Source organism: Mustela erminea, chromosome 16 (genome assembly GCF_009829155.1).
Source record: "Mustela erminea isolate mMusErm1 chromosome 16, mMusErm1.Pri, whole genome shotgun sequence".
Classification (NCBI taxonomy): domain Eukaryota; kingdom Metazoa; phylum Chordata; class Mammalia; order Carnivora; family Mustelidae; genus Mustela; species Mustela erminea.
Window position 1 is genome coordinate 5,461,933 of NC_045629.1, and position 18,970 is coordinate 5,480,902.

The 18,970-nt window shown below is 36.6% G+C and overlaps 1 protein-coding gene across 3 annotated transcripts in view; it reads right to left on the minus strand.

Moving 5' to 3' along the window:
- Positions 1 to 18,970, minus strand: part of PCMTD1 (protein-L-isoaspartate (D-aspartate) O-methyltransferase domain containing 1) — a 63,113-nt gene that overhangs the window by 43,159 nt on the left and 984 nt on the right. The window lies entirely within an intron of this gene.

Sequence of the window (18,970 nt, forward strand, 5' to 3'; positions counted from 1 at the left end):
CTCGTAAACAGCTAAGCCTCAACTCAAACCCAGTTTGGCAAGCCATAAAATCCTCCTGAAGCAGAACAATTTACGAAGAGGCTCCTGCCCCATAATTTGAAAGCAGAGTTTTCATGCCCTTGCCTGAAAAGATTCAGATCTCTCTCCCTCTCTCTCAAACTCTCATTTCCTTTTTCCTCCCTTTTAGTATTCTAGGTTCCAAAAGAAGAAAAAGACACATTTGAAACGTTCATTTGTAAACCCAAAAGACCAGACAGGGAAAACAAAAGTGTCAGTTCTGCAATCTAGTGATCAACTAATGACTTCCTTAAGACAGAACTACAGAATAAAATGTAAATCCTAAAGTTAGAAGTGGGGGGGGGGGGGGGGACAAGGACAGTGTATACAGAAGCAAAAGGAAAAACATACCCATTCACATGTAAGTTGACTGAGAGATGTTAGTATAAAAGCAAAACAAAACAGAACAAAAAAAACAAAAAACAAAAAACAATGCAGAGCCTTTGGTCATGCTCTGGCCCACAAACTTTGACAAAAGGCCTACATTAGGACCAGGGGCCCTCTATACTCACTTACGTGGGCTCAGGCAGCAGTCATGTACTGAACTTCTCTCTTTGGTAGCTTACAAGCTAACTTCTACCTGTGCTTATTTTTTCTAATGGAGAATTTGCTACATACATTAGCAAAAATTACCTGTCTTGTGTAGTTTTCTTTGGTTTAAAATGTTTTCCATCCAAACTGTAACTCAGTAATAAGGATAAAATAAAATGAAGATAAAATATGCAAAATTTTCATCACACCTGTAAAGGTGTTAGCAAGCATTTAACATAAAATGCTGTAGGAGTAACTTCTAGCTTTCTACTTCAGGACATCCTTTCAAATTTTAACATATCTAACAGCTACAGCAAAGTGAAAGTACAATTTTCTTTTATTGTCCCTTGAACTCAGGAATCTTCATCCGATCAGACAGCAGATACACTACTGTCTCAAGATAATTAAAAATCATCTGCTCCCTAACCCTTCAAATCACTACTACAGATTATTTCAAGTAACAGAAGTAAGTTCTGTTGGCAGCAAGTAGGTTCTATCTATCTATCTATCTATCTATATATATATATATTTTTTTTTTTAAGATTTTATTTGTTTATTTGACAGAGATCACAAGTAGGCAGAGAGGCAGGCAGAGAGAGAGAGGAGGAAGCAGGCTCCCTGCTGAGCAGAGAGCCCGATGCTCGGCTTGATCCCAGGACCCTGGGATCATGACCTGAGCCAAAAGCAGAGGCTTTAACCCACTGAGCCACCCAGGCGCCCCTCTATATTTTAACATTCATCAAGTTTTAAGATGCCTACATTCAAGATGTAGACTTTTCAGTCATATTCTCAATTCTATTCTAGTCTTGCTTCCTGTGCCTTTTCCTTCTCTCCACCTTCCCCCTTATTCTTTCAATTTTCCTATTCTCTTTGCCTGGGGCAGTGAAGATCAGCATAAACTCAAACAAGATGGAGACACAGTAGGGGATAGCTTTATGGGAGTTCAAGGTATAGGATATAAAAGGACAGAGGAATATAAAACATTTTTAAAGCAAAAGATGAGGCAACTTGAGCTGAAATTTTATCATTTTGAAAGTTAAAGGATTTCATGTATCTCCAATGTCTCCTCCATTCCTTTCACTTAAAACATCTTAACGTACAACCTCTTCAAACCTGTATCACTACACAATGAAGCATGTATCCATATTCCTAAACACGGTCACACCCATATACTACAGATGCCTTCAATATGCAAAGTCCCAACTTTGAGGAACAAAATCGTCAGAGAATAACTGCCTCAGATTTTTAGGATTATTGCTTAACATCTTCAATTTTTCAAGAAACGTAATAAATGCTCTAGTAACCATCCTTCACACTTAAAAAAAATTCCCTGTAGAAGCTATAGCCTAGAAAACCTTTCAAAAAGAAGAGCTGTTGGGGCGCCTGGGTGGCTCAGTGGGTTAAGCCTTTGCCTTTGGCTCAAGGTCATGATCTCAAGGTGCTGGGATGGAGCCCCTCACTGGACTCTCTGCTCAGCCCCTCACCCTCTCACTCTGCCTGCCTCTCTGACTACTTGTGATCTTTCTCTGTCAAATAAATAAATTTAAAAATTAAAAAAAAAAAAGAGCTGTTTACCTCCTGTAACTCAGGAAAAGTCTGAAGCAGAACACTGAAATGACAACTGAGCTTTCTGGTTTTAATTCATTAAGTGGCTATGTTCTTAGGAAGTAATGAGATCAATAAGGAAGCATGAGAGAAAAACATACACATTTTTGGCTCCTCTGGGGTCAGGCTTTTTAAGTTGGGCTTATTTTTTATTTGAAAGATTCAGAGTTCACAAAGAACAATATTCAAATAAAAAAATAAAACAAATAAAGCAAAATTTCATAGTTTGGGAGTTTGGATGGTCTGTATCTGTTCCCTTCCACTAGCATATCACAAACCAAATATGAGCTCACACCAAAGACATTCTTTCTATAGATTATCATACTATGGCATACAAAGACTGGCCTCATACTTTATGATTTTGAGCAAACTGTTATCCTTCCTGGCTTTGGTTTTTTCACCTGGAAGTTACTGCCACTAAATCAAATCTTCTCAGTGAGACCTGTAAAACCTTTGAAAATGTCTTAAGTATATTTGCTATACATAAATAAAGAATGTAAATAACTATCAAGTTTTCTGACCTTATAAAAATGGCATCTTTCCAAAGTCCATGATAATCTTTCTATGGACAGTGAAAGCTATATAGAATAAAATACGTAGTTATATGTCATTCTTAATTTTTCAGTGGTTCAATAACAACTCATATAATTTCATTAACTACCCCAAGGTATTTACAAAGGAGAGGTGGTATTACCTGCACTGTGCAAATGAAGAACACCGACTGAGAAAGAATAAATTGTTTGTTCTAGATTTCCCATATAATACAAAGATACTCCAGTCTCATTCACAGATCTGATGGCATCCACTACCACTAACATTCACATTATCACAAATAAGAAAATACAGCAACTAGAAATATAGGTCTAAGACCTTTTGACAAATATACACATACCACATTTGATACTAATACCTTCATCTCATTTATTGGGACAGGTAACTCTCTTCCTATTTTTACTCACGACCCAGAGAAAGTTTAATAAGTTCTTTAAAATAAACTGTAATCAGGGATGCCTGGGTGGCTCAGTCAGTTAAGCGTCTGCCTTCAGTTCAGTTCATAATCCCAGAGTGGGTTCTGGCTGGAACTGAGCCCCATGTCCACCTCCCTGCTCAGCGGGGAGCCTGCTTCTCCCTCTTCCCCTTCCCACTGCTCATGCTCTCTCTTGCTCTCTCTCACTCTCTCAGTAAGTAAAATCTTTAAAAAAAAAAACTGTAATAAGATCATCACCATAATTCTATAGGCTCTACAGTAATTACTAGGAAGTACACCTTAATTTCAAATGATTAATCTGTCATCAACAGTTCTTTGTTATCAATAAAATTCATCTGGAGAACACCATGCAAACTAAACAACCAAAATGCTGTGAAAGCATGTTAAACTATGGCCCCATACCTCCCTCCAGGCTTCATTTAAGAAGTTCTTCACCACCCGTCCAGCAAGTTATAAGACGCAGGGACATTGAGGATAGAAAGCCAAAAAATGGCTTCAGTTCAGTTCAATTCAGTAGACAGTCTTTGTTCATTGAAATTAAGTCTCTAAATGGTGTGTATTAATTGACTACAATAAATTCACAGAACTGAGATTTTTCATAATGTAAGAAATTATTTCACATCAGACTATGGTCAAACTATGTCCTCATAACTCAGTATAGGTATGTTTATTAACAGTACACATAAAATACTAAATGCTCTCTCAACAAAAAGCTACTCAATGCAATTTGATTGCCTTACATTTGGAGATTCCAAGTTTTGCACAAAAGACTTCCATCTGATGATTTCCTCATTCAGTTAACAAAAACTGATCACCTACTTCTGCCTCAGAAACTATGATAAGCATGGAGGATTCAGAGATCATACTCCCAGAAGCTAAACTCAAATTAAATAGCTTTCTTAGGAGGTAAGAATAGCAGAAGAGCTCACTTCATTTCACAGATAAAGAAATGAGCCCCAGCAGCTGCCTTGTCCAAGATCACACAAGTTCAAAAGAAACCCAAGATTTATAAGTCATTTTATAATAATCTAGATATGAGAAAATCTCTTCAAACATGAGGACATATAAGGCCAAAAAGATCTAATACTCCTTTTAGATTTCATAAAACTAAGCAAAATGCTTCTTTTAAAAATATTTTTTTTTATTAATTTCAGTATTTAATTACAGAGAGTAAGCAATATTACTAAAACCTGACTCTAACAGCTTGTTGGGAGACTAGAAGGAAAAAAAAAGCCAAATTTAAGCTATTAAAGAAAACATAATAATAAGCCATCTAAATAACTTTTTTACTTGAAGCTATTAATGTTCTTCACAGAAAATTTTATGAATTATTATCAATATCTAGATAATAATTATATAACAATGTATTAAATATATCTAAACTGAATCCACACAGGTTATAATGGTGAGTTATAACATTAAGCAATGTAAAATTCTGATCTGAATTCAATAGGGTTTATAGCAATAGGAATAAAACTATTTTGCTTTATTCATTTGCTCATCTTAGAATGATTATTTATAGACTGAATACTAATATATCAAATAATGATTTCATATCAAATTAGATTCACTGAGTTATACTCTAATAGAATGCATTTCAATATAAGTAAAAATTATAATTCAAAGATCATATAATACAGTGTGGATTCTAGATTGGAACCCGAATTCTATAAATTCTAGCTATGTTAATTTTAATACCAGTAATTGTCTCACAGGATTCACAGGAGAAGTACCTGAGATAATGTATGTAAACTGCCTATAGTCCCTGGTCACGTACCAAGCACTCAATAGGTGCTACCTGTTTCTATTAACACAGACCTACTTCACCCTCTCACAAAAGAACATGTTCCCACTTCAAGAAACATTTGTTCAGCGTTTACAAATCTGTATCTAGTAATAATATATATTATATATATAAAATAATTTGGACTTTAGGTGCCAGTTTTCATTAAAATCTCAATAGCTATATGGTGTTTCTGAGGGAAACCAAAGCATGGAAAAATGAGGAAAGACCTTGGGGACATATCTTGTGATGCTGGATAGAATTAGAATTAGTCTGAACTCATTACTTGATCTGGAAAACTGTATGTGTATACACACATACACACACACGTGTGCAAAACAAAATACAAAGTTATAGAAAATACATATACATACTTTTCCTTGCTTATGAATGTCTAAAAGATAGACAATGTTTCCAAAAACAACTCGAACTCTTCTTGAGAAGGTATGTAGGAAAATGTGTTTTGCATTTTTACTTACTACATTTTCCTAGCTATTAATAGTAATCTCCCCATTCTCCATTCTGAAGACACTTAGTAACCCACCCCTCTCATCAGTAGCAGGGACTCTGGTATCTCTGCGGCAGTCTTCTCTGCTCCCAGGCCTCACAAGCATCCTGGGCATCTCCTTCAACTATTCAAGCCCCAAAGGTAACAACCATCACTATGCCTTAAACTCCAAGGACCTATCTCCACCACTGCCCAACCTCTGTATTCTAATTTTATTCCACAATCACATCTTACAAGTAGTTTGCCCATTCTTTTTCTACCACTAAATTTAATCTTCAGTATCACTAATGCTATAGGAAAGATTTTCCATAAAAGACCAAAGAGTAAATATATTAGAGTATGCAGGCCTTAATTTCTGTTAACAATTACTGAATTCTGTGCCTGTAAGAGCAAAACCAGCCACAAACAACATGTAAATGAAGTATGGCTATGCTCCAAATTTATTTATTCATGAACACCGAAATTTCAATTATATATAATTTTCATATACTTTTTAGGTTTTTTTCCAACCATTTAAAAATACAAACACTATTCTTGGTTTGCAGACTATTCAAAAACAGGCAGTGAGCCAGGTTTGGCTCATGGACCATAATTTGCTGACCCCTATAAGGATCACTTTTGTAAGTACTGTAAGTATAAAGAGTTACACAAAGGTTGGCAAAACGTCCAAAAGATCTTAAAAATGTGTTCAGAAAGTCAACCTGAAAGCAACATTTTCTAAATTCCTGTGAGGTACAGATCTAACTAGCATAGGTTCCAAGAGCTTTTCTGGCATCTTAATTCTTTATAGGTGAAGTACTGTGACGGTTGCAATAAAGTGAATAGAATAAAATGAGTCAGAAACAAATTACAGATGTCCCAGGCTATCCAAAAGTAGAGTGTTCCTATGAAAACTTTCCTAAGCCAAACTGGCATAAAGCAGAAAGTATTCCCCCTGTGTTCAGATGCAGCTTTAAGAAAGACCTACATTAATATGGTAATGGCTCTTTTCCTAAATGGAAAATCCTCTACAGATTTCTTTCAGTTAATGAAAATAGGTACTAATGCAGATCTTTCAGAAATGCCAGGTGGTCCAATGCTATGTTTCAGAAAGTGGAGGATACTTATATATTGCTGACATTTGATATTTCATTCTAGAACTTTAAATTTTAGTCTGTACTCCATGAGACCAAAGGCATAATCTATATAGTTTTCTGTGCATATAAACCCAAATAAAATACACAACTTTGATATTTGTGGAAAAGTCGAGAAAAATAATAAACTGTAGAGAAGAAAACCTCTAAAATTATCCAATTCACCCTGTCATGCCAGGGCAAAACTATTTGTTCAAGGTCATACTAACAGAATTCAAGGCTCCAGAGCCTTGGTTGAGTTTTTTTTCAATACATCATAAAATTAAAGCTCAAAAAGTGACAACTTTTCTAAAATAACATGTGCTCGCCTACGGTTTTTAAAACAAAACCCTCATATTGTTAAAATAAGACACGGAAGAAGTGTAGAGTCTTACTAAAAGTGAAGACAGAGCTGCTAATTTTCGAGACAGTGTAGTAAAAAGAAAGAAGCAGTGCTCAAATATTTGGTCCAGGGACTAGGACTCCATTTTGATACTTAAGAGAATACAGGAGGCCAGCAAAAAATAGTAAAGATTAGCTGACTGGGAACAAAACATAAAAATATCAAATGGCCTTTAAGTCAAAAGGAGTCTACCATCATTTCAGCTGGGGGAAAGGTTTAGAATGGCAAACGAAGCAAGAGCAATGGAGACAGGTTTTAAGAGCAGCAGTTCATTGCCCTGATTCTGTCAAAGAGAAATTAAGTAGAAATTAAAAATATTCTACTTCCAGAGAGTAAATGATGGTTACCAGGGGATGAGGAGTGGGGTGGTAAGACTGACAGTGTTTCAGAGTCCAAGCCTGCAAAAAGCAGTAAGTCCTAGAGGTCTAAAGTACAATATAATAAATCCAGACAATATTGTACTGTAATTATGTAATATGATAAATATTGCTACAGAAGCATTATAAGATATGAATGTAATAAAGTAACACTGTACACATTAAATTTACACCATGTCATATGTTAAATTTATTCAATTAAAATACAGAAAACAATTCTACTTCCTGTATCAATTCCTACTGATGGGTAACGTTCAGCCACAGCATGAGCAGATGGTGCTAGAAAGACACTGCATGAGAAAAGAGCTTTGCTTCTAGGTCTGGTGCACTGCTTGGCAGGCTCCTGCAGTCCTTAAGCATTCTCCACCAATACACTCCCACAGTGCACAATAGCCATCAGCTTCCCCCAGCACTCTCCCTTGGATGGTGTGGGGAAGACAACCTTTGGTAAAACATCTCTTTGTGAACATCTTTCCCTGGTATCAGAAAGCAAATCCTGGCAATTCCATTAAGGAGGCACCATAGCAACTTCCTTGCCATCCAGTGAGCCACACATCCTCTCAAAAAGGTCCAGATCTCAACACTGGGTGGGGTTCTTCCTTAGGTGCTTAATCTTGGTCCTTAGGGGTAAAACCCAATCCTTGTATCTTTTTCCATATTCTGTATTTTTCAAAAAAATTTATTTTGAAAGAGGGAAAGCATGGAGTGGGGGGAGAGAAATAGAAGGAGACAGAGAATCTCAAGGAAATTCCACACTGAATGCAGAGCCCAACTCAGAGCTCGAGCTCACAATCCTGAGATCATGACCTGAGCTGAAATCAAGACTGGGATGCTTAACAGACTGAACTACCCAGGCACCCTATTCCCATATTTTTTAGAACTCTGTTTACTTACTAGCCAATCCTGTTATTGGTAACATTTTTTTACATTAAACTTTCCCTGTTCATATTACCCTGTGTGGTTTTTCCTTCCTGTTTGAGCTAGACTGATACAGTGCTGAAAACCATTAAGATGACACTCAGGTCAGTAAGGGAATGAAGAATAAGCAAACAGGCAAAAAAATGAACTGTGAAAACAACAAATCCTGACATGCTGCCAGCCAAAACATCCACAATCCCTTGGATTTGATTTAAACTGCTATGTCTTGAAAACAGATTTTTTTTAACTGCTAAGTATTTGAGTGTGTTTTATCTTAGTTTCACGGCAAAATGTTGTCACCAGCTTTTCTGTGCTGAGAGCTGTCCATCCTGATCAGAGAGGAACATTAGATAACCAAGTGACTTTGGAGAACCAACGGCAGCAGCTGCCCATTCTGCCATCTTAAATTCCCTACTAGGAATCCATCACTGTCAAACTTTCAGACAGGAGGATGACTTAGTGGCCTCATCTACTGGGAGTCAGCTTAAACATGAGCTTGTTAAGAGAAGCACATGATCGGGGCACCTGGATGGCTCAGTGGGTTGAGCCTCTGCCTCCGGCTCAGGTCATGGTTTCGGGGTCCTGGGATGGAGCCCCGCATCGGGCTCTCTGCTCAGAGAAGATCTTGCTTCCCCCCTTTGCCTGTCTCTCTGCCTGCTTGTGATCTCCCTCTGTCAAATAAATAAAAATTCTTTAAAAAAAAAAAAAAAGAGAGAGAAGTACATGATCTTTCTGGTGCCCGTTTCCCCTCTATAGACTTTGGTGATTATTAGCACACCTGAAAAAAAACAAAATAAAACCACTGAAAAACTCATTAAATTTCATGTATGCATGGTAGGCAAACTAAAAATAGGAGCAGACTACAAAAGAGCAGGTTAAGAGAAAACCCAAATTCTTGAAACAAATGCCAGGGATATAAGCAATTATAAAGGTTACTTTTTCTTCTTAGTGGCATTTCAAAATGAAAGAAAAGAGCATCACAAAATATTTCTTTTTTTTTTTTTTTAAGATTTTATTTCTTTGACAGAGAGAGATCACAAATAGGCAGAGAGGCAGGCAGAGAGAGAGAGAGAGAAAGGAGGAAGCAGGCTCCCTGCCAAGCAGAGAGCCCGATGTGGCACTAGATCCCAGGACCCTGAGATCATGACCTGAGCCGAAGGCAGAGGCTTAACCCACTAAGCCACCCAAGTGCCCACAAAATATTTCTTGAAGGACACCTGGGTGGCTCAGTGGGTTAAGCATTTGCCTTCGGCTGAGGTCATGATCCCAGCATCCTGAGATCAAGTCCCACATCTGGCTCCTTGCTCAGCAGGAAGCCTGCTTCTCCCTCTGCCTGCTCTGCCTGCAGCTCTCCCTCCTTCTGCTCTGACAAATAAATAAATAAAATCTAAATATATATTTATTTCTAAGGAAAAAAAGCAGTCCCAGAGTTGGAGAAACAGAGAAGGAAAACTAAAGATATAAGCTGGCACTAAAAAATTCAACAAATTTATTGTATCACTCATTCAGCAGAAAATAATTCTGGAAGAACTCCATAGTAAATGACACTAAGCAAGCCACACTTAGCTTGCTACACTGTACTACAAATCCAATGCAATGGGCCCCAAAGAAAAGAGGTAATTGCCAGAAAAACAGCCTTATGTTGCTTTGGGGTTTTTTGGGTTTTTTGTTTGTTTGTTTGCTTTTGTTAAGATTTTTATTTGACAGAGAGAGTGCAAGCACGTGCACAAGCAAGGGGGAGCTGGAGAGGGAGAAGCAGGCTCCCTGCTGAGCAGGGAGCCCAATGCAGGACCCAATCCCAGAACCCTGGGATCATGACCCAAGCCACCCAAGTGGCCCAAAAGCCTTATGTTTCTTTATGGTATTTGTTTTATTTTAAGGTATGATGGGTTGGAAGGCATACCTATTTTGAAGGAACAAAAATACTTTACAAAATAAAAACCTGTAGTGACTTCTCTTATCTCATTACCTTACTGTAATTTCTCCAAACATGTTTTACAGCTGGTGAGCCTAAGGTAAAAATTCATTTATGTGCATTTATAGGGAACGCACAGGGAATGCACAGCGAATGCACTTTCCTACTAAGAACAAAACATATGTACAACTTCAAGTATAAGACTCTTGATTCCCAACTGGAAAGACTCACATAGCAAACTGACAAGGATCCCAGCTTCTTACTGGCAGAAAAGCAATGTCATGGCTGTTAATTTTGTCACTGCCTTTCTCCAACATAATAGCCTCAAGGACTTTAGGACAGTTATGTAGTTCTTCTTCCCCTCCTCTGATGATTCAAAATCCTCCTCCTCTTTAGCAGAATTTCCCAGTGCATTTATTAAGTTTCTAGATTAATTTCACAGGGGAAGCGGTTCCTGCCATCACTTCAAATTATGTCCAAACCCAAAACCTTCTATATAGCCCACCTCTCACACTAGCTACTGTTTTCAATTACTCATATTCCTCTTTACTGAAAATCCTTTTCTGTCACTATCCTTATCAGTATTAGCTAGAGTACTGTAACTAACTGCAATTTAGTTTTCATACTTGTGGTTCTCCCAACCTCAATACTATCTTGTATACCATTCTGATTCACATGCCCAATATAACATTTTTATCATTAAGGATAAGCAGCAGCTCCAAAAATTCCAGGAAACTGCAAAAATGAGAAGAAATCCTACCTGACAGGGGTTCAAGTCCATCATCATTTAAACCAAGTAGCACTAGTTTTATCAGTTTTATATATGTCATCTTAGTTATTTTGTGGGGGGAAGGGGATTGCTTAGCAATCACTTCCCTAAGGGATCAAATGGTCTCAAAATACTTAACTATATTAGTTTTCTATCATTGCCATAACAAATCACCACAAACATTAACAGCTTAAATCAACACAAATTTACTGTTTTACAGTTCTAGAGGTCAAAGGTCTGACACAGGTCTCACTGGGCTGAGATGAAGGTGACAGAAGGGCTGAATTCCTTCCTGGAGGCTTTTAGAGGGTTTGTTCTCTTGCATTTTCAACTGTTTAGTGTCCATCTACTTCTCTGACTCATGATCCTTTCCTCCATCTTAAAAAGCCAGAGTCAGACTGAGTCCTCCCCACTGTCTTTCTTCCACTTTTAAGGAACCCTGTGATTACACCAGGCCTATCAGGAAAATCCGCAATAGTCTTCCTAATTTAAAGTCAGGGGATCAGCAACCTTAATAATTCCCCTTTGCCTGATTAGGTAACATAGTCACAGATTCCAGGGATTAAAACATGAGCATCTTTGCAGGGGAAGAGGCATTACTTTTTACTACACTACCCAAATTGTATTTGTCCTCAATCTCCAGCAGAGCAGGGAATCAAACAAAACCAACTTAAACATGTAATGTGCAACCCAAGTCCATCCTCACCTGTCCTATTTCCACCCCCCCACCCCATACAGGAAAGGAAATGAGAGATCACAAGGATAATCAGTGCAGAGAGATATGCTCTCATCCCTTGAAAGAACTTGGAATTCATTTTCTCTTATATATAATGTGTGGTCACATTCTTAAGAGAGGACAAAGTCCTCTAACTGAATCAATAATAACTACTCAATAGACTAACTGTAAGAGAACCTTACAAATACCCTGAAATTAAATTCGAAATACCAACTGGAAACACTGTAACAAAACCATCAACTTTTTTGTCTGGTTTTTATTAAGCCATGTATAATCATTTCTCTTAGAAAATATATATCCAGTCTTAATAACCCTTGAATACAGTATTACAAAAAACATGCAGTATTTCTAATACTTTATACCACTGGGAAAATTGTGCCTAAATTAAACCTGAAGCTTAAAAACCACATAGGGGTCAGTACTGCTTAAGTCTTGATCTTACTTTTAGAAATGTGGAAAGTAATTACGTGGATTCATTCTGTGTGCTTACAAAAATTCAGTTCAACATAAGCAAGACACTGTACATGATAGTCCACACCTTTCCTTAGCTGTTGGTACCCACCAAGATTTGTAGCAGATTCAAAATTGTCAAACTTTAATGCAGTAGGATTCTAGATTGGCCTCAAGATGGAGCAGCAGCATCCTTTTAAAAATAGACTGCCCTACAGGTAAATGTTTTCAGTCTGTCACTAAAAATGAATGGAAAGACAAACAAGCCATATTAAGACATTTAGGAAAAGTACTTGATTTTAATAATGCTCTACACAACAGAGGGTACTAATGGATATAGAGGGAAGCAAGACACAAAGCCTCTCAGAATTAACTACAAGATATACCATCCCTGGGTGGTAACATTCCTGATAATCCTGTGCTTTTTAAACCATATTTTCTAGTTTTTCTATAGTGAATTGCTACTGTTATTGTTTAAAGGAAGAAAAGCAAAAACAAATAACCTTTTTATATAGTATGTCTACAGTGACTATAACATGCATGTTAAGTGTACAGAATCACAGGTGCAAAGAACCACTGTTCAAAAAAAATCTAAACTATGTAAAGTACCATCTAAAGTATATACAGTATTGGGGAGCCTGGGTGGCTCAGCAGATTAAAGCCTCTGCCTTTGGCTCAGGTCATGATCCCAGGGTCCTGGGATGGAGCCCCGCATCCATCCGGGCTCTCTGTTTAGCGGAGAGCCTGCCTCCCCCAACTCCTCTGCCGGCCTCTCTGCCTACTTGTGATCTCTTGCAAATAAATATATAAAATCTTTAAAAAAAGATAAAGTATATGGAAAGTAAATGGAAGTAAATGGAAATGAGATATCTAGCAAACATCTAAACACTAATTTTTAAATGCTAATTAGAAAAATACTCAAATTACATAATTAGGAGAGAATGACTGAAAAATGACAAAGAAAACACTTGACTATTTAGTAAGCCATATAGTACTACTTAAGGAAGAAAAAAAAAAAAGCCACAGGTTGCACAACTTTAAATGACTTGTCAGGAGTAACCTGATAGAGCAGCTACGGAACCTCAGTAGCTGCTACACTTCACACAATACTCTGTATTTATAGCACCCCTGGTCTGAGAGAATCAAAGGGCATTCACTATTTACGCTGTATTCCACCATCACCTTATTCGCTTGTTATTCCATTCAGTTCTGACTTCCAACATTCCCACCACTCCAACAGGATTCCAAATGACATTCTTGAATGAATGTGTTATTTCTGTTTATACGTAAAAATCTGAAAGGACTCACACTACACTATTAAAAAAACATTACCCAAGCAACCTATGATGGACAGATGTGGAGGGGGAGACTTGCTGAGGAAGGAAACTTTCTTTTAACTTCATGCATTTTAGTAATTCAAATCTTATCTTTGACATACAATAATAATACAATAAAAAATTAATGACCACATAAAGTATATTGCATTGTAGGCCATGATATTTCCTTCTAGATGATAGAAGGAATTTAGTTCATCCCCTGAACAGCTTTATTAAATATATTATTAAAGGCCACAGTCTCAGAGACCAGTTTCCAGATATCAAGGATTACTTCTCAGCATCAAACTTCTACTAAACACATCCAGGGCTGACCTTTGTCCAGAGCAGACAACTGGTCACAGGAGCTACCCACCAGCACTGCCATCCCTGGTATTCCAATTCAACCGTCAACTCTGAATTCCAGCAAGCATTTTTTAATGATTCTCCATTTCTGCCTTTTCTCCATTCACTTAGCTATTAATCATCCAGGCCAGAAAAGATATCCATTTTATTCCCCACCATGAAACATCCATTTCAGCTTTCAAGCTTTATCTTCCCCACAAGGAAAGAACTGCTAGTTTTTATTTCTCTTCCTTCAAAGTGTTGCTTCAATGGATGTAACAGTAAAAATCTGAAAGCCATCTAAATGCCCACCAACAGAAAATACGCTTAAATTAGTATATATATAATCTATATATGTAAACTATGTAGCAAATATTTTGAGGACAAAAAAAATTTTTTTTAAGAATGAAATGTTTCATCTACAAACAAGGAATATTAGTGATAAATCAAGTGAAAAACTGTGCAGTGCACCTCATCTTTACAGAAGCAGAAAGAGCATATTTATTCATATGTACTTGCATACAATAAATTAATGTTTCTTTTACATCATTCCAAAGATGAATGGCTACCTCCTAGTGGGGAAAGTAGGACACTGAGGGAGGAGACATGTCCAGTTTATAAAACCTTTTGTATGTTTAAAATTTGGACCATGTAATCATATTACCTAATTTTAAAATCAATTATTTTAAACTTGCTTCAAACTCTTATCTTCAAAGTATCTTCCCTTATATTCAAAGTATCTGCTATTAATTCCTCAAAGTTGAGAGCGGATAAAACTATCAACCTCATTCCTTTATAATCAAGCATTTCAGTACTCCAAAGGAAACTCCAAATGTCTGCCCCAACACCATCACCAAGATATCCTACCTTATTAATTTCTAACAGCAAAAGTTATTTTTATTTAATAAAGCAATAATTACTTATTAAGTTGCTAAACTGTAACACAATATAGGATGCAAGGATATAAGAGAAATATAAAATTGTAAATTTTACATGGTAACCATTAACCTTGATGGATTCAAGTATGTCTGAAATTTCACATGAACTATTTAGAAAAAGCAAGGATTTATGTGTTATTTGTGCGAGGGCATTTCAGCTATCATATAGTTGGAGATTCTTGATGTTACCAAAAGGCAGAAAATGACACTGCAATATAGGGAAAGTTTTATTCTACCTTTCATATTCACATAAGCATTTTAAAAACGGAGGCCAAAGAATTATGGTTAACACTGCGGAATTCAACAACATGGGAAAGAATTCAAATATCAAACCATTAGTTTTAAGAATGAGTAACACAGACATGTGAATACAGAAAAATAAAACAGCATCTTTTAAAATAAACAATTTATCATAATTACCTAGTGAACTTTCTGAAAATAAAGAACTCATTTGATAGCCTAAAACAAGACAATCTGGTTTTGTTGCATACACAATTAAAAGCTTCAGTTAACTACTATATATGTCATCTAGCAACTAAAATCAAATACTACTTAAATTCCATGATCATTTTCATATTCATTCACATATATTTCCTGAGCATCCGTTGGGAGATACAACAATAAGAAGTGGTTTCTGCTTTCAGGCATTTTATAATTCAATTACTGTTAGGGCACTCAAAAACTAATTCAGAATAGAAAGTCATCATCAAGAGGTAAAGAAACTGCACAAATAAGAGTAGACCTTACTACCTATGAAAGCAGAAAAGGGGCTCTAGGGAAAGTCTGTGTATGAGCTAGCCTTTTATTTGAAAGACTTCAGAAGGCAGAAATAAGAAAGGGAAAAAATTCCAAGTGGAGATGCATAAGAAACCAAAAGTTTACATTCCTTCTGTTCCAGACTACAAAATACAAATACTTCTGCTCCAGAAGGAATGTAAACCTAAGTCTGATTAAACAAAAATTAAATTTGAGAAAGAGCACGGAGGCCGAATAATGGAGTTTTAAAAAGCAAACTGAGGAACAAGGATTTCATTCTAGAGTTGATCAGGAGACGCTCCACAGAACCATGGTGGTCAAGAACACAGATTTGGAAGGCTTAGGATTCAAATTCCAGCTCTTCTACCTACTAGCAACCCTGCAAGCCCATGAAGTCTCAGTTTCTTCATCTGTAGAGTGAGAAAGTAGTGTCTACAACATAGAACTATTTTGAGGACCAAATCAGAATAAAGCATTCAACACAAAGGCTGACATAAGAAACATTCAGTAAGTGTTTTTTGTTTTGTTTGCTTCTGTCAGGCAGAGAAAATATGATCAGGGCTGTCTTCAGGACACATAATTTGACAGCAGCATGCATGATAAATGGCACAACCCAGAGATTAGGGATGTCTTATTAACAGTAGCTGAGGCAAGGGTATTATAAGTATTCTCTTGCTGGGAAAATGAAAAAGCAGCAGGAGAATGTGATTCCTGAACCATAATGCAATAAAATGACAAAGAATTTCTGAGAAAGGGGGAGAGTGATGAATCAAAGGCAACCTTTGATTTTAAGTATAGATGATTAAGAAAATGTTAAGATCATTAATATAAACAGGAAAATGAGGGAGGAATTAAATTGCAAAGGAGAATGTTTAATTCTGAATCTACAGATTCAAGATTACAAAATGCCAGTTACTTGAAGAGTTTATCATGGAGAACAACAAAAGGCAAGTCTGAAGCTTAGGAAAGACAATGAGGCTGGTGATGCAGAACTGGAGCTTTAGCAGGGAAGGGAATGAACAGTGGAAACCATGGGTGTGCACAGGACTATAAAGGAGAAAATACAATTCTAAAAAGAAGTGAGGACTCAATCTAAAGTAATACTTGTATAAGTGCGAGGAGAAAATGAACAAAGCCACAAGGTGTAAGTCTGAGGTGCTGGCCTGTACAAACTACAGGAAGACAAGGCCTTGACAGCACTTCATATTCTATAACTCTTTAGATGCTCATAATAATTTAGATTATAAACAGACTTATGATTATGTGCTTATTATAGGATTTTAAGAGCCTGCAAGTTACTGAAAAGTGTTAATTATTCTGACTCAACCCCGAGCAGGACACAGCTAACGCAGTATAATTATAATCAGATATTTTTCCAGTATCTCAAAGCTCAAAGTATTAACTTCTAAGTCCTCATCTTCCTTGACATCCATCCACACATTTCACTCTATTGATTACCATCATTTGAGGAAACTCCCCACCTCCTTCTTAAGACAGCCAATTCTCAGGTTTTCTCCTATTTTGGCTTCCCTTTCATCTTAACTAGTTTCTACCTAGAAACAGAATCATCAGAAAGCAACAATTCCACAGTAGTTGTTTTAAACATCTAGGTTTTAAAACCCAACTAGACGGGCACCTGGGTGGCTCAGTTGGTTAAGCTACTGACTGTCTTTGGTTCAGGTCATGATCCTGGAATCCTGGGATCAAGTCCCAAATCAAGCTCCCTGATCAGCAGGGAGTCTGCTTCTCTCCCTCTGACCCTCTCCCCTCTCATGCTCTCTCTCTCTCTCACTCACTCACTCTCTCAAATAAAATCTTTAAAAAATAATAATAATAAAAATAAAATACATAGCTGTCATATATGCTGAGAACACAGAACAGATTAATACACCAAAATGTTAGGAGCTATACTTCATTAAATTGTCATAATGTATTTTTAAGAGACTACAAAATACTAAAATGAAATAAGCACACTTTAATCTTATTACATTAGTTTATACTAAAGTGCAACTGGGTTCATAAAAATGCTACAGGAAATGAGATTACCCACCCCAGTTTGTAAGGAAAAAAATACCTGTAAGAGCTACAAATTTACTATAATATCCAAATTTACCCTGGCATCAAATAGAGTGACTAATACAAAGCCCCTTCGTCTTGGTCAATGGCACCAGCTCAAGGAATATTTTAATAACACAGCACAGAAACCTCATCTAAAACAATACCATAGTTTCATACTATTTATCCTTTAGGCTATTTTTCAATACATGATTATATTCAGGTCTCTATTTTGCAAGGAACATCTCCAAGGCAAAAAAGAGGGAAAAACTCTAAGATCACAATTTTATAAGGTAGTTTTCATTAACGAAAGGCAGCCTGGCAGAGCAGAAAACACAGGTTCTTGGCTTAAGCCTGACTCAAATGCAGTCACTACCACTAAAAAGCTGATGAGATCTTGAGCAACTGAATTAATCTCTCAGAGCCTCTGTTTATTAATCCTTAGATTGGGGAGAATGTCACCTATGTTGTTAGAGATAAATAGGAAAAATATTATTACCAGCAACTATAACTTAAATGCCACAGACACTGTGGTTCCTTTTAAACACAGCTTCCCAAATAATTACACAACAGGACCGAAGATTTCAGGCTACATATTTATGCTTAGAACCAGACTTCTTTGTGATTATCTTACTCAGTTCTATGTTTTCCCTGGAAGTTGGCAAGAAGACGCACACAGTACATTTTTAATAAATACACGCCACTGATTAGATCAACAAAACCTCCAGCTCTTCTGCACACAAAAATACAAAATGTAATAGGGATTTCCTAGTTTTCTGTCTTATTTAATAGTAAGAAGTATAATATAATAAGCTTACAGCTTACTCCCTATGGTCTACTATCAAAATATTTCGTTCCTGGCTCTTTTGAGGTTTTGTTTTTTTTTTAACCTGTCTAAAATACAAACTTCTAGGCCGCTGGTTTTCTATCTTCAAACACGAGTAAGTTGTTTAAGAAACTGAATTTGTTTTCAACGGACCACAGAGAATTCAAAATTACCTTGAAAAATGCACTTACCAAAAACAAAAAATTACTATTTTAGTAACCTGCTTTATGAAATCATCCAAACCTTGTAACCTACCATAAACTCCGTGTAAACGTAATTCTTAACTTGCCTAATACATAAGTATCTCCATCTGGCCTCAGACAACCTATAAGTTTTGCCACATTATGTTTCAAAATAGTAAGCTGTAGCCCTTTTTAAAAGCTTATATAATAAAAGATTACAGAAAAACTGGAAACAATGTTCAGCAGTAACACACACACACCTTATGTGGTAGCTTTTAAAAAGAATGAGGTATGTAATAAAATCGAAGAGTATCTCTGAGTATCCCTTGGCCAAAAGAAGTATATACTATATATGATCCCAATTTGTTTTTAAAACATACTTACACAAACAGAAAAATCCTTA